The sequence below is a fragment of the Leopardus geoffroyi genome, chromosome C2, assembly GCF_018350155.1.
Source record: "Leopardus geoffroyi isolate Oge1 chromosome C2, O.geoffroyi_Oge1_pat1.0, whole genome shotgun sequence".
In the NCBI taxonomy this organism is placed as follows: domain Eukaryota; kingdom Metazoa; phylum Chordata; class Mammalia; order Carnivora; family Felidae; genus Leopardus; species Leopardus geoffroyi.
Genome location: NC_059333.1, coordinates 29033745 through 29053054, shown reverse-complemented (window position 1 = coordinate 29053054; position 19310 = coordinate 29033745). Strand labels below are relative to the sequence as shown.

The following is a 19310-nucleotide window of genomic DNA, read 5'->3' as shown; positions in this document are numbered from 1 at the left end:
TCTTTTTCTCCGACGCATTCGGAGAAGCTACATATCTGACCAGAGAAGGGACTTCATTTACCGTCAGGTCGCAGGACTGAAAACTTCCATTCAACAGCTGCCAGTGGCGTCTAAGCCGCCCTCCTACGCCGGGGCTACGGAACCAATGAGGCTGAGGTGGAGGAGAGCCAAGAAGAGGCACTGGAATTTATAATCAAACCTGAAGCGACTGGAGCCAAGTAGAGGTAAAAACAAACGATTTCTTTAGCGCCGCCCTGCCGCTTTGCATTATGGGAAGTGTAGTTCCGGCCTGCCCCCTCTTCGCTGGAGGGAGAGTGAGGACAGTTAGGTTATTGCTTCGTTTGGCCCTGTTCCTAACCAGGCCCGGGTTCGAGGCTTTGTTTTTTCGTTCTTCCTGCCTTTCAAGGAGTGCTCCTTTGCCTAGATCTAGATTCTGCATGGGGATCCTTTAAGCGCCCCTCACCCCTCCAGCCTTCCTACAACAGCCCCTACAGCAGTGTGGGCACAGAGGCAGGCTGATGGGGCATCGCTGAAACTCCCAATAAAGCTCCTCAGCCCTCTACTTTTGTTTTGGGATAAAAGTATTCAAGCAGTCTTCAGTGAATGTGAATTATTCAAGAGAGCAAGGAAGCATTTTGTCTTGCTAACACCGAAGTGGACTATTACTAACGAAAACAAAACACTTGAGCTTTCTCTTGAATTAAGTCACAATTGGTAGGAATTGCCTTCATGGACAAGTCCTGTAACATATAATGGCCATTTAGGACACTTGTGAAGTGTTTTCTCAGGTCCGTGTCTATAATATACAACTCCCCTCCCCCTTTTTTTCTTCTTTTCTTCTTGGTTACTGGGTAGTACTTAATGGCTCTTTTTGAGAGTGTTTTGTCTTTTATTGCTGTTATTAAAGGGCACCAGAACTATGATCCTGGAGAATTGAAATGTTTCCTCACCTTAGATGTAAATCAAGTTGATATCCCTGTTGATAACAAGTCTACCTGCTGGAGTAATACACCACCACTGGCTTTCTAGCTGCTTAAAACACATACGTGAAAATATTATGGTTATTGAAGGTGAAGGAAGTATAGTTAATGGGGATTTATTATAATCTCTCCATTTCGTGCATTGAAAAAAATATTTCACAATGTAAAGCATAAAAAGTATGTGTATGTCTAGGGAGTACTATTGAGTATAATTTCCCTATGAAGAACACATAATTCACTCAATTCATGGATATTATTAAGTATAATGATCATATTAACAAACATTTATTGACCATAGTGGTAACCACTGGTAACAACAGAAGGAGAGACAGAAGGTAAACACATACATGTAATTGATTATGGTATATGCTGTGAAAATAAAGGAAACCTCATCTAAAATGGAGCCCAGAAGTCTTGAATGGGCAGTTCTCTGGGACTACCACTGGTTGTCAGTTGCAGACTCCACCAGAAGGAATCATACCTTGCATGCTTAGCAGGAAGAAGCTTAATTTACTGCCCCAGCAGGAGGAAGTAAACTTTTCTCCTTGACCAGCAATAGCGATAGCCAATGAGAAGTTCAAACTCTCACTCAACTCCAACAGACTTTTGTTTAAGAAAGAGCTTCACAATTTCATCCTTTCCTCCATAAAAGCAAGCCACTGGACTTTGTGCTCTGGACTTGCCTGTGGTTCACTATAGTTTGCTTGTCCCAAGTTGCAATTCCTCTGCTATTCCTGAATAAACTCACTTTGCTAATAAAATAACTGGCTAATTTTAGGATTGACAACACCGTATTTGCGGTATGGACAGAGGGCAGAAACAGAATTGAATAAACACTGTAATTTTATCTTGAAGTTGAGAAGGCTTAGTGAAAGAGAATATGTCTAAGAAATACTTAGAAGAGTAAAAGGGAGCCAGGAGATGGGTTAATAGGATAATATGAAGCAATTGGTTGAAGGTGTCCCAGAAAGAGGGAACTGAATTACCAAGAGCATATAAACAGAAAATAATCTCATAGGTTAGATGTTCTGGATCATAAAGCAATAGGTGAAAGTCTGAGAGGGAGGACAAGAGATATAAACCAAATCAAGAGGATTAGTAATTTGTGGCAGGCCCTATTATCCCTATTATCCCTGCCACCCACTCCTTCCTCCTTGTTAATAGGATCCTGATATGGTCAAGAAGTAGGTAGAGCTCACATGATCTCATCGTGGAATGCTCTTAATATAGGAGAGAAACTAAAATAGAACTAAACACTTTCTATTTTTCCATTACATTACTGCCTTAAATTACCACAAATTTATTATTTTACATTTCTGTAGATCAGAATTTTGGTATGGATCTCACTGGATTAAATCAAAACAGCAGAGGGCTACATTCCTTTCTGGAGATTCTAGGGGGGAATTGTTTCCTGCTAGATAGGAATTGCTGGCAGAATTTATTTCCTTGGCGATTGGAGGATCAAGGTTCTTATTTTCTTGCTACCTGTAAACTTAGGCTTATTTCCAGCTTCTAGAGGCCACCCACATTACTTAACCGAGAGACTTTCTACCTCTGTGGCAACGGTAGACTCAGAAGACATCATGTGATTAAATTGGACCCACCTGGACAATCCAAGATAATCTCCCCATCTCGAGCCCTGTAACTTAAAAAAAAAAAAAAACCTGTAAAGCCTGTTTTGCCTTGCAAAGTAACATAGTCACAGGTTATAAGGATTAGAATGTGAATTTAAGCCTACCACGATTTGCTCTCTGGTCCCCAAAGATTTGCATCCATCCACATGCAAAGTCTCATCCTACTACAGCATCAACTCAAAGTCCAAGAAACTCTTGTAAACATCATCAGCTCAAAAGTTCTAAATATCATTACCTAAATCATCTAAAGTGGATGGTAGCTGTGGTCATTTATTCCTTCTTGTCTGCTTATAACCAGAGGAACAATGAAATACTTAGATAAGAATGTTGGTTATGCTAATGTTAAATAGAACTGCAAACCCCGGAGTTGGGAAATAAGGATGAGGGCAGGGATATGGAAAGAAATGTGGATATACCGTTTTCTTCATTTTTCTTAGCAGGGAGTTCTTAGATATTTGGAATGGAGAATTTAAGAAATCAAAGTTTAAATAGATAATTCAAGGTTATGAAGGCAACTTTCTGAATGACTAAAAAATGATAAAATATACAGATAAAAGAATAGGTTATAAAGAAGAATAAGTAGGACAAAATTAAAATATATACTTTTTTCAGTTTTTCCTAGAAAAGTGTCAATACATGTCATTTAAAGTTAAATTTAAAAAATCTATGTACCAAAACATATTAAAAAAGGAAGCAATAAACCAAAAAAATTTACCAGATAACAGATTTAGGATCAATTGTTATTGTATGCATAAATATAAATAGGGTGGACTAAAAACTACCAGATTGTCTTTTTTTATTCACAGTTGTAAGTATTTATTAGAGACTTTTAAATAGATAACTAAATGAAGTTCATAGCCGGAAAATATCTTAGAGGGCATCTGGATCCACCCCTTTATTTATAGAGAGAAAAATAGAGGCCAAGAGAAGTCAAGAAAATTATGATCTCAATTAGTGTTCATTCTCTTAATAAATTATACTTCACCTTCAATTTGGTGATTAGAGGTAATCTTTAACAATAGTAGCTGAAGTGAAAAATTGTCTAATTATATATCCCGATATTTCTCATTATTATTTCAGAAATGTGCTCCATTAGGAAAATCACTGCCAAATAATAAAAATCTTACCATATATCAATCTAATTCAGGGGACAAATTGTCCTTGTTGTTGTTTAATTCACACATTTCTCTTCCCTCATCTGTATACGAAAAGTTCATTGAATGGAAAATTGATCCAGTTCTCTGCACATTCATTAAAAGAATAAGTGTATTGAAATTACAATTTAGTTTGAGTTACATTGCTAGATTCTATGAAGCACTATAATATTTGAACATAAAAGATTACTACTATGTTAAAATTATGCCATAATAGGACAGATCTCATGTATTGAGCCAGAGTATTTATACATTTTTTCCTTCTGCTAGACTGTTATGGTTCCATATATTTCTGTTTTCGGGGGATTGAAAATTTATTGCATGAAGATTTTTCATGTAAAGGTATTGGTAGGAAATAAATTTGATTTCTAACTAAAAAGCTGATACTAATGTTTTTGTTTTTTCACAGAATCTCATTATACCTCCAAACTTTTGAAAGATGAATGTTTGCCTTTTATTTTAAAAATAGCTTATATTTTCATTATTGTCTGTAAGTTTAAATTAATTTAAGTGGAAATGTATATCACATATGTTTACAATAAGAAATGTATGATCAAAGATATATCCCAAACAACAAACCAGCACCAACCTTAGAATTATTACCAGTACAGTTGAAAATGAGATAAGAATACTCATTTACAACTATTATATAAGAGTACTTTGGAATTAGCAGTCTCTGCAAAAAATAAATAGAAAGTATAAATTCGAGAAAAATAGGCAAATTTATCATCATTTTCTAATTATATGATTATTGTATTAGTTCAGGCTACTATAGCAAAATAACATAAGCTAGATAGCTCATAGACAACAGAAATGTAATTCTCATAGTTCTGGAGGCTGTGAAGTCCCTGTTTCCTGGTTCAAGACTGCTGTCCTCATTCTGTGTCTTCACAGGGTGGAAGGAACAAGGGAACTCTCTGGGGTCTTTCATAAGGGTATTAATCACATTCATGAGGATTATACCCTCATGATCTAACTACCTCTCAAAGGTCCCACCTTCTAAAACTATTATATTGGGGATTAAGTTTAACATAGATTTAGGGGGTAAGAAGGAATGATTGCCTTAGAGATGTCGTTCCATTGCCATTGTCTTCTATTGTTTCTTTTGGAAAGTCAGTCATAAATCTCATTCTTACTTTCTGAAGTTAATCAAATCTTCTGAAATCTTGTCTTGTCTCTGCCTAATTAAAAAGTTTTTCTGTTTGTTTTTGAGCATTTTACCTATGTTTTTCCATGTATAGTTCCTTTGTATCTATCCTTTTTGGGGTTGACTGAGATTCCTGGATCTCTGATTGATGCCTCTCATAAGGCTTGGAAAAATTCTCATCCATATCTCTTTAAATATTGTTTCTGTCCCTTTTCTCTTCATCTGAGATTCCACTTACACATACATTAGCTCATGTCTTGTATTAACTTTTTCTCCTATATTCATTTATACTCAGTTCTTTCTGTTCTTTCTATTTTTTTCTCTCTGTGCTTCAGTTTGAATATTTTTCTGTTTTTATGTTTACTAATAGTGTCTTTACTGTGTCGAATCTGGTATTAAACTATTCCATGAATTATTAAATTCATATATGTATTTTTTTGATTCTAGAATGTTTCATTGGTTTTTACATTGATTCTAATTATATGTTGAAAATATCAATCTTTTATTCTTTACATAATTTACTGTATTTAAAATTATTGTAATCTTGTTATTTACTTTAAAGCTCTTGTCTGTTTATTCTGATGACATTCATGGAAGGGATGTGGTCTCCTTATATCATCTTATTTTTCCCCATTTCAATTACATTTTCCTGCTTCTTCCAATGTCTCATATTTACTTTTGCATGCCAAAGAACCATGAAGAGAGAGGTTGATGTTATTTCCCTCAGCATTTGCCCTTTTCTTTGTTACACACATGGGCTGAGGGCAGATCATCTCAGTTCACAAGGGAATTTAGCTTGGTGGGCACTTAATTGTAACTTAAGATAAATTTAGTACTTCTATGGTTTCATATATTTCAAGTAGAGAAATTTTCTGTGTTTTTGTGGACCCCACCCTCTAAAGGGGCTTTGTCTCCTCAGCTGTGCAAAAAAGCAGGAATTTTTGCACCACCCCAACACTCACATTTGGGCTCCTTTAGATTCTATTGCTGATGACCACCCAAAACTCTGCTGATTTCTCTTTCTGTAGCAAGTTTTTTTTCTTAATTTAAGTCAAGCTGGATCTTTAGTATGTACATGGAAGATTTTGCAAATGCTCCCAATGAAGAGAATTGCCACTGGTCTTATCTTGCCCAAGAGGAGCTCTTCCATCCCTGGAAACAATTCTTCTAGGCCTCTTCGCTTTCTCACTACTTTCAGGTTTGCCTTTACAAACTTGAGTTACATGCCTTTTTTCTTGCATGCCTTTTTTCTTGTTTATTGAAACAGGGGCTAGAGCTTGCTCCTATGTTCTGCATTCTACTCAGGGGTTTTTATTTATTTTTCTTTATTTATTTTTGAGAGAGAAGGAGAGAGAGAGAGAGAGAGACAGAGGGAGAGAGAGAGAGGGGGAGAGAGGGAGAGAGAATGAGAGAGGAGCAGAGAGAGAGGGAGACAGAGAATTCCAAGCAGAATCCCTCTGCCGTCAGCTCAGAGCCTGACTCAGGGCTCGCTCGAATTCATGAACCGTGAGATCGTGACCTGAGCTGAAATCAAGGGTCTGATTCTTAACCTACTGAGCCACCAGTCACCCCTATATTAAGGGGTTTTAAGTACATAATTTAACTTGTTTATTAACTTTTTTAATGTTTATTTTTGAGAGAGAGAAAGGGAGAGAGCAAGAGCCAGAAAGGGGTGGAGAGAGAGGGGGACAGAGGATCCAAAGCACCCTCTGTGCTGACAGCAGCAAGCCCAATGTGGGGCTTGAACTCATGAACCTTGCAATCATGGCCCGAGTGGAAGTCAGATGCTCAACCAACTTGAGCCCCATCTTGCTTGTTAACTTTAAGTGATAAGTCATTGCTGGTGTGAATACTGTGATTCACAGTGTTCATGGTATTCACAGGATTGAAAAGGATTTTGAAATCACATTCGGAGTCTTGGGAAATGAGAGCCATAATTAATTAACAATGTCTACCATGGGTTTGGATATGGAGGTGTGGCATACATGCTATTCCTATGTCTGATTGCACTATTTATTACTGTGTGCTAAAAACTTTGGTGGGTGGTAAAGGTGCCCAAGACAGAGGAAGATGAAGAAGGAAACAGGCAAGTACAGTGCAGACTATGGTGGAGGTTTCAGGAGACAAGGGGCTTTGTTGTCTTGTTCTTCGTTATATTCCCTGTTCCTAGAACTGTGAGTGCCAAATACATGGTGACTGCCTAAAATATATTAACTGAATGAATAAATAAAAGAAGTAAATACCAAAAGGATATGAAAGGATATGGGTGAAACCCTTTACTAAGTCTTAGGGATCCAGCTGCTTAAAGACTCTGACTATGTCTACCACATTTTAATATTTTCAGAGCATGCCATACATGAATATTAGATGCTTTGTGATTGAATGAATGTGTATTGGAACATGTCATCACATATATTTCTAGTGTTACTAAAATAATTGGATTTATCCATGAACTATTATCTATTCCCAAGTTGTGTCAAATGCTGTATTCACTGAGGGCGATTTTTACTTAAGCTAATAATGATATGTGAGTTTGTACAAATAGCATGATTATATCTTTAAATTTATTGTGCCAAATGCTGCATAAACAGTGTGTTCAACAACCTGACAAAATAATTTTATAGGCTTTTATCTTCTTTAATGAGTATTAGTATATTCTGCCATGAGGCTAGTCATTCAAAGATCACACTACCTTGAACTTGAAGATCAAAACAAATGATTAGACTCATGAAAGATAAACCACTTCTTTCTGGACAATCAATTTTTAATGATGAGTTTGAATTTAAATATGTATTATTTGAGCTGTCTTTAAGGTATAACAGTCTATGGTTTGCTAAAAAGTTTATTTGAATTATTAATAAAACATAAAATAATAGTAGTTACCTATTTACTTCTATAATAGCTGCTTTGTATGTATTGTAAGCTTTTTTTGCAAGCTTTATTTCTAAAAATGGATTTGTGATAGATTAATAACTTTTTAAAGACAGGAAACAGATTTTGAGAGTTAGCTAAGGGAGAATTTGAAACTAGGTCTGTTTATTAAAGACATTAACAAACAACCTATCTTCTTGTCTTAGTCAACTTGGGCTGTCATAATAACAAAATACCATAGATTAGGTGGCTTAAGCAATAGAAATTTACTTTCTCATATTTCTAGGGACTGTAAACTCCAAGATCAAGGTATCAAGGTAGCAGCTGATTCAGTTTCTGGTGAAAGTTCTCTTCCTTGTTTGCAGAGGGTTGCCTTTTCTGTGTGTCTTCACATGGTTTTAAGAGAGAGGGAGAGGGAGTGGGAAGGGAGAGAGATTTCTCTTCTTATAAGGTCATAATCCTTTTATTTTTATTTATTTAAAAATTTTTAAGTTTATTTATTTAAGGGGCACCTGGGCGGCTCAGTCAGTTAAGCATCTGACGCTTGGTTTGATTGAAGTCATGATCTCACAGTACGTGTGTTTGAGCCCCATGTCAGGCACTGCACTGACAGCAGAGGGATTCTGCTTGGGATTCTCTATCTCTCTTTCTCTGCCCCTCACTGGTTCACGCTGTCTCTGACTCTCTCAAAATAAATAAATAAACTTTTTTGAACAAGTGACTGAGCCACCCAGGTGCCCCGGTCATAGTCCTTATAGATTAGGACCCCACCTATATAACCTCATTTAATCTTAATCACCTCCTATAGATCATATATATATAGTCACATGGAGCTTAGGGCTTCAATATAATAATTTGGAGGAATGCAGTGCAATCCATAGCAGTTTTTAAACACTATAATATGCAGTTTTGTAATTAGCATTGTTATCATTTTTAAATGAGGATGAAATATTTTAATATTTTGAGTTATTTTTCAGTTATTTTATTTGTTTTCTGGGTGTGATTCATTTTGTGACTTACAGTTAATAACTCCATGAGTAACTCATGGCACAGAGTAATGGTGAAATAATAAATGCATTCCACCACCTGAGAAGAATAAGTTTATGGTCACACAGACTTGTGTTCTTATAGGATTTTCAATTTTTTTGTCTCCAAAGTATGAGTAAGTTATGCATTGTTTTCAATGCAAATGACACATCCTTTAATTGTTCTTGCTAGCAGCTCTAGAATTCAAAGCGTAAACTCAGCTTCTGGCCCCTAAATTTAATTATGCCTTATGATTTGGCACTTCAAGTGTCTAATCCTCCTTGCCATCTTCATTGTTCCTCAGCCCATCAAAATATTATGTTGTCACAGGACGATCATTAGATTTAAGATATGCTTTTGAGCACATGAAGAAAACTGTCCTGATAGTTAAAAAATTATTTTTCATAGCTGGGCCAGTAAGGGAGTTAATATGGAGTCTAGAATATGGCAGCTTTTCAGGTTTCTTTTTTCTTTCAACAAAGAAATCCTTAAGAAACGTGGTCTTTTCAATGTATTTATTTAGTTTTCTATAACACATAGTTTTGGCCTTAAATTTTTAGCTAACATAAAGAAGAAACTTGATAGAGTTGCAAAATAAAATAGCTTCTAACCTTAACTACAGACAGGCTGGAGACAAAGGAGAGAAGGGAAGGGAAGGGACATTCATAATCCATTGATCCTATTCAAATGGTCTGATTCAAATGTTGTAACAACAATCTGAGATTTTAGTGATAAGTGTTGAAAGGTTTGCCTAAATTTTACCAAATTTGCCGTATGAAATACATGAAGATATTCAAACTGGGATGAAATCCACTAATTGAAACAAAATAGCATCTGTTGTCTGGTAGAGCAGAAAAATTCTGGTCTAGGTAGTAGAAGACAATTCCAGGGCCAGCTCGGTTGTACTGATTACATACTTCTTATATCTCTTTTATCTCTGCTAAAGAGAGATGGCATTGGAGTACCTTTTTCTTCCAAAATGTGACTGATTTCCTTCTTCCTCTCCTCCCTCCCTTCCATAAATATTTGTTTTAGACCTACTGTTTCCTAGACACTCTGCACACAGTAAGGAACCAGAATGAAAGAATTCCTGAGCTCAGGGAGCTTATAAGAGCCCAGACATTTAACACTTAGTTGCTGAAATAGTCATATAATTTTAAGTGTGATAACTGCTTCAAAGAAAAATTTACCTTAGTGGAGAGGAGGCTTTTTAAAAATATTATTTTATGTCTTTATATATACTTAAACTTCCATGTATTGAAGGGAAGCATTCAGAGTCTTTTTTTTTCCCCTTACTGCAGTGAAAGAAAAATTTAATTGATAATGGGCTAAAATTTCTATGAAGAAAATAACATTTGTAATGCAGTCTAACTTGGGCTTCTTTTAGGCTAACAGAAGGACTCTTATAAATACATTTTAAGCAACATTATCTGTCCATTTCCTAAAAATTTTCTTTTGCACTATTCTAGGAGATTTCAGTGCCTTCTACTTTAGGAATTACAAAAGTTGCCAATGAGTTGTTTTATTCATGAAGATGATGAGCTCAGAGGATTAGGTGAAATATACTGTGCCCTAGATTTCTCCTTTTTTTTAATGTGAATTTTTTTCTAGATTTTAGGCCAGCTGAAAGCACTCTCTTTATATAGCTTTTTATAAAAAAATCTCAACAATGCAGTAGTATATAAAATTAGAAAGAAAACTTTTTCCCTTCAAACAATCCAACTTTCCCATATGGTGTCTTTCCTTGAAAAAAAAATGTTTTTGCATAGATATGCATAACATAGCTATACATTTTTATTAACAGGAATGTGTTTCTGTGATACAGTTTTGTAATTTGTATATCTTCCTTAACTACACACACACACACACACACACACACACAATGGATATTTTTCCATGCCGTTGTACATAATTCTGTTTTCGCTCTAATAGTTACGTAATTTTCCACTACACTAATGTACTGTAATTTATTTAAACAGTCAGATAATTGGGTAATGTTGGATACTTGTGTTATTTCTATCTTTTTGCTAGTATAATTCTGCAATGAAATCCTTCTGCGTCCGTTTTTCCTTTTTCTATAATTTTTGTGTACCAGTAATTGAGGTTAAAATTTATACAGATTCAGAATTTTAATAGATATTGCTATTTTGCCATCTAAAAAGCTGTGTACCAAATTATACTCTTGTATATTCATGTGTATTTGCCCCTGTTCCTCCCTGCCTTCTGGCCAGTGCTGCATTTTACCAATATTTGCTCATTTCATAGGGAAGATTACATTGCTGTTGCTTTATTTTTGCAATTATATGTTTACTGGCGTTGTTAAAAATCTTTGTTAATGTTTATAATTCACTTATACTTATTTTTCATATCCAAACTTATTACTGATTTTACCTATTATTTTGTAGATACTTACTATTAATATTCACATCAAGACTCACAATTATATGCTATTTTTTTTCTCAGTATGTCATTTGTTTTATTTTGTTTATACCATCTTTTTGTCATGTTAAAATTTTACATTTTTATATAGGTAAGTCTCTTTTTTGGCTTTTAAAATTGGTATCATGCATTAAAAGAACTTCCCAGATTAAGATTTAAACAATGCTCCCCCACATTTTATTCTTACATACTTATGTTTTTAAATATTCAAATCTTAACATAAATTTTTTATAACATATGTTGCAAGATTGATTTCCAACTTTATTTCTAAATATAAAGGCAATTGTTAAAATAATATTTACCAAATAAACTATTCTTTCCCCACTGGTTTGAAATGTTTCATTTACCATATATAAAATTTCCATATGCGCATGAGTCTTTGGTTGACTGTTGTGTTTCATTAATCTGATTGTCAAGGTGAGTAACATACAGTTTTAGTAACTGAAGCAGTGTCATAAATATTTATATCTGGTTAGACAAATATATGCTTATTATTCTTCATTTTGACAATTTCTTGTCTCTTTACATTGACCTTCTTTTCCACATAGACTTAAGAGTCAACTTACTTCCCTTTCCTCTAAAAACATTACAAGGATTTTGATTAAAACTTTAATTTTATGTATTAGTTTGAGAAGAATTGACATCTTTAGAACAATGAGATTTCCTATCTAGGAATAAGATATATTTATACATTTAATAAAGATTTCTATGTCCAGTGTTTTAGTTTTCCTCAAATAGTTGTACACATTCTCTGTTAACTTTATTCCAAGGTATTCTGTAGCTTTTGTTGGTATTGTTATGCAATCTTTGTTAGAGTTATATTGCCAATTAAAAACTTTTAAACTGCTGATTTTTGATACATTAGATCATTGAATTTATTTATACTTGATTTGTTTCTGATTTTCTAAGTAATGATCATCTCCAAGTAATGATACTTGGTTTCTGTTGTGGAGTAAGGAAATAGGGAAGGAATTCCCAGCAAATGGGTGGAAGCATTTTTCTTTTCATGTGCACTATATAGAATGGTGTTATTGGGAATACTGTAAAACCTTGGATTGCAAGTAACTTGTTCTGTGAGTATTCCGCAAGACGAGCAAACATTTCTAATAAATTTTAACTTGATAAAGGAGTGACCTGTTGCAATAGGAGTATGTGATGCTGAATGGCACATGATCACAACTGAGCCAATGGTTCTCTCTCTGTCTCTCTCTCTCTCTCTCTCACTCGCTTGCTGTGGGATTGTGGGTGATTGTCTCCCATGCTCAGATGCTCCCATGCTCCCATGCTCAGAGTCAGCTGTGTCTGGCAGAAATCAGTGATTTTTCAGAACAGTGGGAGGTGCCCACAACTGGCATTAGTTTATTTTTTGTCACTTCAAAGCACCTATATGAATGGTCCTTTACTTTTCCATACAAGAGTAAACCTAGGGATACTTTGCTTCATTCTAGGTTGAGCTGCCTGCAGATCTAGACCCTTTCCTCTGCTGCCTTATTGCCATTTACATTAAATATAGTATATGACAAGGGCTTATTAATACTGTACTGTAGTCAACATCTGTGTGAGCATATATAATGGCTCCCATGCAAAAAAAAAAAGTTTGATAAGAAAGGTGGTAAGAAGAAGGAGATGATTATGGTGGAAGTTAAGAAGGAAATCATTGAGAAGTAGGAACAAGGTATGCAAGTGGCTGAAATTGCAAAATTTTATGATAAGTCTACGTCTGCATCTTGTATGCAGAGGAGGAGTAGAAAAAGGCGGAAAAATTCCTCACTTCAAATGAGATTAGGGAGATGTGTAAAATGTGGGAAACCGTGCAAAATTTTGTAGAAAAGCACCACCCAAATAAGACTGTACTGTGCGAGCGATAAATCTGTTTAATGACAATGCAATGTCACATTTCCACGGAATCCTCAAAAGGAGGCAAAAGCAAGTGTTATTGCATAGGTTCCCTGCTAAAGATTTCATTGAGCCAATTGATAGCAGTGATTCTGTTAGTGATAGTGAAAGTCGTCCTACACAATAACCCTCTGCTCTCTTGTTTCCCTCACACCAGCCCGGAAAGTTTTCAAAGGTAATTGCAGGTTAATTTGTTTATTTTTCTTTATATTTTGTATTGTCTTTATTATTACATATTATATTACAGTATTGTAATAATTTTTATAGGAATATTTTTGGGTTGTGGAACAAATCACCTGAGTTTCCATTGTTTCTCATTGGGGAAATTAACTTTGATGTGTAAATGCTTTGGATGACAAGCATATTTCCGGAACGAATTATGCTCACAAAGCAGGGTTTTACCGTACTACTCCATTGCTACTCTGGCTGTGAGAACCGTGTTAGGAACCTGCTGCAATATTGTCCTAAACGCAGTCGTGACCGGTTACAGCCTTAGTTCGTTGGACAGACAAGCCTTTCTGGTGTATACTCAGAGTACTAACTAAAATTACTACTCCTAAATTATTTTGCTTACCCTGAGGCTTACACCTGGGCCTGCTCATGTTTGTAGCCTTTGCTATCTCTGAGGATGGGTTTTTCTAGGGTGGTTCAGAAAATTGGTGCACCTTCTGCTCTAGACACTGCATTCTTTTCCTGTCCATTTTTTTTAAATGTCTTACCTCTTGTTTTTATGCCTTTCTTATCTCAATGCTTTATTTTTTATTATTATTACATACTATTTGATACACACAAAATTATATGCATAATATATATGCAAATTGTGAAGTGAAATAATGAAATGAACACCAGTGAATCTCCCCTCTCACCTGGAGGACTTTACCCCTGCCATTCTGAATACCATTGAATCCACAAATGTATTTCTTTCTTATCCTTTCCTATCCCTGCTTCCCTCCAAGAGGCAATTTTGTGTTTGCCATTTTCTGTCCTAAAAAAATTTGTTATCAATATGATGCATAGCAAAGCAATGCATTTTTTAGTTTTAGTTTCGAGTTACCTAAAACATTTGGACACACTCTGACGTTGTGCTGTTTGTATCAGGTAGGGTTTGCTCAAGGAAGCAGAACCCATGTGAGTGATAATGAATAAGGGATTTATCACAGGGATCAGAATTTAGGCAATTATGGAGCCGTAATTATGGAACCAATTAGGCAGTTTATGTACGTCTGGCCTTTCTCAGTTCAAAGTCAGCCAGGCTTGAGTCTGAGTCTGAAGCTGGACGTGAAGTGGGAGAGACCACTAACAAACACATTTATTTCCTGTGGCCTCCAATTTGGATGATGTAGGTGACCTGAAGGATGATTCCCTTCACCCCGGAGCTGAGCCATATCTGGCCAGAGTCAGAGAACCTGAGGGAGAAAATGTGGAGGGATTTGGGGAAGCTGCAGGCAGGCCTGGCTGCTGTCTTTTGCCCGGATCAGTGACAATGTGTCTGGAGCTACAGCTACACATGAATGATTCTGACCTTCTGGGAGTTAAAACTTTCACCTTCTAAAAATCTCAGATACATTTTTTTAAGCAAGCAAACTTAATTAAAAATCACAGAAAGAAGTATTATGGGACATGTAGTTTCAAATTACTTAAATTGACATGATGGAAAATGTATCCAGTCTATATAGATTTACATGCCTTTTTCCTCTCCATATTTATTTTGTAAGATGTTTTGTGTAGCTATATGTTCTTAGTTTTTGTTGATATATAAATAGTTCATTATGGGAAAAATCTGAAATTTATTTACCCATTCTCCCATTTCTGGACATTGCACTTATTTTCAGTTACCATCATCATCAAGAATGCTACAGTGGACACTCTTGTCTGTTTCTCCTGATGGTTTAGAAATAGGAGAAAGTATGATATACAAATGTTCAGCCTTATAAAATAATTCCAAATTGCTTGTCAGAATAGTTTTGCCAAATTTATACTCCTACTCATGCCATTTCAAGTTTTAATTGAACCACATTGCTGCCAATGCATGGCATTATCATACCGCTTAATATTTGCTAGTCTGATGAAAGTAGAATGATATTTTTTGTGATATTTATTTGCATTTTCCTGATTGCCAGTGAAATTGAATATATTTTCATGCTTATTCTCCAGTTCTTTTTATCCTGTGGAAATTCCTGTTTGTATAATTTCACTTGTTTTGTTTTTTATTTTTTCCTAATTTTTAGAAGTTCTTTGTAGATTTTGAATACTAACATTTTGCAGATTATATGTGTTGCAAGTATCTCTATGGTTTATCTTTCTAATATATTTGTAGTTCCATTTAATGACATAAATTTTAATTATATAAAGTGCCAAATTTTATCAATCATTTATGGTTAGCACTGTTTGTATCTTGTTTAAAAATACCTAACCTATTCTGGGGTAATTAATAAATCCTCCTGTGTTATATTCTATTAGCTTTGAGATTGGGTCTTTAATCAACCTCGAATTGATTTGTATGTGGTTTGTGGCAAGGATCCTATACCATTTTTTCCCATATGTATAACTATTAGCCCAATATTTATTGAAGAGTCCATGATTTCTATAATATTTTACGTGACCATCTCTTTCATATATCAAGTTTCAATATGCATACATCTGTTTCTGAGCTATGTATTCTATTTTGCCCATCAATTGATCAAACACTCTTTTTATTATTATAGTTTTATAGTTGGTCATGCTATTTATCAAGGCAAATACCTTTGCTGTGTTCCTCTTCTTCAGGAGTATGTTGGCCATTTCTCTTTCCATTATTCTTCATAAAAATATTAGGAAGGAAATTGTCCAGCTTTCAGTTCTGTATGTAAGGCTCTTGGAAGTCTCCACTATGTCCTAACAACAAGTAAAAAGGTGAACAGACTGAACTGAAAAATCAGCAACTCTTTTATGATTTATAAGGCAGGTGAGGACATAGGATAAACTGATGTTCCCAAGATTACAGAGACAAACAGGTGAATACAGGGAGTCATGGCTTACCAGAGCAGAGACTCAGGAATAGAAATTGCTGTGGGAACCAGTGCCAGGGTAGGAAAACTTGAACTATAATTGGTGAATTGCTGGAAGCTCTGGGTGGACAACAAATATCAGAGAAAAATCCCCTTCTACTTCTAGGAGGGAGGGGGAAAAGGAACCATTTTGAAATAAACAAGAACTCTCTGTTCTTCTTAATAATGTCTGCCCTTAGGAGTTAACCAGAGTCCAGCTGACCTGGAGGAGGGGAAGTACCCAACTTTACTCAGTTCTAGCCTTCCATGTGGGAGAATGGAAATACTCAACCCCAGCCCACTCTAGCCATCCATTCCAACCTGGGGGGTGGAGAGGGGACTTGTGAAACACTTGTGAAATTTACAGTCCAGAGGCATAGATTCACTAAAATCCTCAGAACTAATCATAAGACAGATCCAGGAAGCTCAGAAAGAACTAGACAGTCACCTAGGAGAAATGGGGGGGGGTGTTGGGGGGACTGCAGAATTTATCCTGTTAATTGCCTAGGAGAAATGGGAGGGGTGCGGAATTTATCCTGTTATCTGATATCATATTATACTGGATCTCTCTTCTTCTCTCCCTCTCTCTCTCTCTTTCTCTCTATTTAGATAGATAGATAATATAGGTACAAGATGAGAATTATATCTGATATATCCTCAGAAACCATGCAAGCAAGAAGAGAGTGAAGTATTTAAATTTTTTTAAGTTTATTTATTTATTTTATTTTAACAGAGAGAGAGAGAGAGAGCGCGCACAAGTGAGGGAGGGGCAGAGAGAAGGAGAGACAGAATCCCAAGCAGGCTCCATGCCATCAGCACAGAGCCCTATGCGGGTCTCGAACTCACAAACTGTGAGGTCATGATCTGAGCAGAGATCAAGAGTCAGATGCTCAACTGACTGCACCACCTAGGCACTCCAGATAAGTTGGACTTCATTAAAATTAAAGACTTCTGTTCTACTGGGGCACTTGGGTGGGTCAGTGAGTTAAACATCTGACTTCAGCTCAGGTCATGATCTCACAGCTTGTCAGTTCGAGCCCTGTGTTGGGCTCTGTGCTAACAGCTCAGAGCCTGGAGCCTGCTTCAGATTCTGTGTCTTCCTCTTTCTCTGCCCCTCTCCCACTCACACTGTATCTCTCTCTCTCTCTCTCTCTCTCTCTCAAAAATAAAGAAACATTAAAAAATTTTAAAACTTCTGTTCTACAAAAGACAATATTAAGAGAAGGAAAAGACAAGCCAAAAACTAGGAAAAAATATTTGCAAAACACGCATCTGATAAAGGATAACTATCCAAAATACACAAAGAACTCTTAAAATTCAACCATAAGAAAACAACTAGATTAAAAATGGGCCAAATACCTTAACAGACACCTCAATAAAGAAGATACACAGATACCAAAAAATCATATGAAAAGATGTAATATATTATATGTCATCAGGGAAATGCACATTAAATAACCGTGCGATCCACTTACTAGAATGGCCAAAATCCAGAACACTGACAACATCAAAAGCTGGTGAGGATGTGGAGCAACAGGAACTCTCATTCATTGCAGGTGGGAATGCAAAATGGTGCAGTCACTTTGGAAAACATTTGGCAGTTTTTATCAAAACTTCATTCATAATAATTATTCGTTCATAATTAATAAAATTTGGAATCAAGATGTCCTTCTGTAGGTGATTTGCAATCAAGATGTCCTTCTGTAGGTGAATGTATAGATAAATTGTGGTACGGGCAGATAATGGAATATTATTCAGTGCTAAAAAGAAAGGAGCTATCAAGCCATGAAAAGACATGGAGGAACCTTAAATGCCTATTACTAAGTGAAAGCAGTCGATTTGAAAAAGCTACGTACCGTATGATTCCAACTATACGACATTCTGAAAAAGACAAATCTGTGAGGATAGTAAAATATCAGTGGTTGCCAAGGGTTGGAGTAGAGGGGAGGGATAAATAGGAGGAACACAGGATTTTTAGGATGATTGAAGTACTCTCAATGATACTATAATGATGGATACTTATCATTATACACTTATCAAAACCTATAGAATGTACAGAATCAAGAGTGAACCCTAAGGTAAACTATGGACTTTGGGTGATTATGATATGTCAGTGTAGGTTCATCAGTTGTAACAAATGTGCCATTCTGGTGGGAAATGTTGATAATGGAGGAGGGTATGCATGTGTGAGAGAAGGGAATATATGGGAAATCTCTGTACCCCCCACCCCCAATAATTTTGCTGTGAACCTAGAAATGCTCTAAAAAAATAAGTCTTGGGGCTCCTGGGTGGCTCAGTTGGTTGAGCATTTGACTCTTGGTTTCAGCTTAGGTCATGATTTCATGCTTTGTGGGATGGAGCCCCCACATCAGGCTCCGTGCTGACTGCCAGAGTGTGCCTGGGATTCTCTCTCCCTCTTTCTCTTCCCCTCCCCTGCTCTCTCTCACTTGCATGTCAGCTTCTCTCTCTCTCTCTCAAATAAAAACAAAACAAAACAACAGCAACATTTTTTTAATTAAGTATTTATATTAAAAAAATGACTTATGAAATGATCCACTTTAATCAGGACAATTGATTTTGGACCACTTTAGTCTTGTCCAAGGACTTTGGCTAAATCCATGAATCTCAGGTTCATCTTCTCTGTCTTGCTAATGGCCCAGAATTTGGAGTGATGATCTTAGCATTTGCCTTTAGGGTATCTCTGCCTCCCTCCTTTTGAGTTTCAACAAACTTTTAAAATATTTTCGTCCCTCAGATATTTCCCTCCAAGTTTCAAGAGATTAGCATGCAATTAAAACAATGGTTTATGAAAACCCCCACCTTTTTCCTAATGAGAGGGCTCTTTAATGTGTCTAATACACAGTTTTTCCAGAAATACAAGTCCTCCAGATTTCTTATGTTGCAGTTTTAAAACTCTTGAGCCAAAAATGTCACATTTTGAATTGACTGATGACCTTTGAAATGGTAATTTTTACTTGTGAGTTAGGGTCAGTGAAAGTGACCAAACAGTTTAGCTCTGCCATTAAAACCAATTGACCCAGACCCACTTCCTCTTTTTTTATTGTACATTATTACCGAAATTGGAAAGAACTGTGTACCTAGATAGTTAGCAGCCCTTAACCTTCTTTCTCTCTTAT

The 19310-nt window shown here is 35.9% G+C and overlaps 1 long non-coding RNA gene across 1 annotated transcript in view; it reads left to right on the top strand.

The window, feature by feature from the left end:
* The first annotated feature begins 20 nt into the window (after positions 1 to 20).
* The window catches only part of LOC123610711, a 106774-nt gene continuing 87484 nt past the window's right edge, over positions 21 to 19310 (top strand). The window contains exon 1 of the long non-coding RNA XR_006718262.1: positions 21 to 224. This is a non-coding gene — a long non-coding RNA (uncharacterized LOC123610711). The remainder of the gene's footprint in view (positions 225 to 19310) is intronic.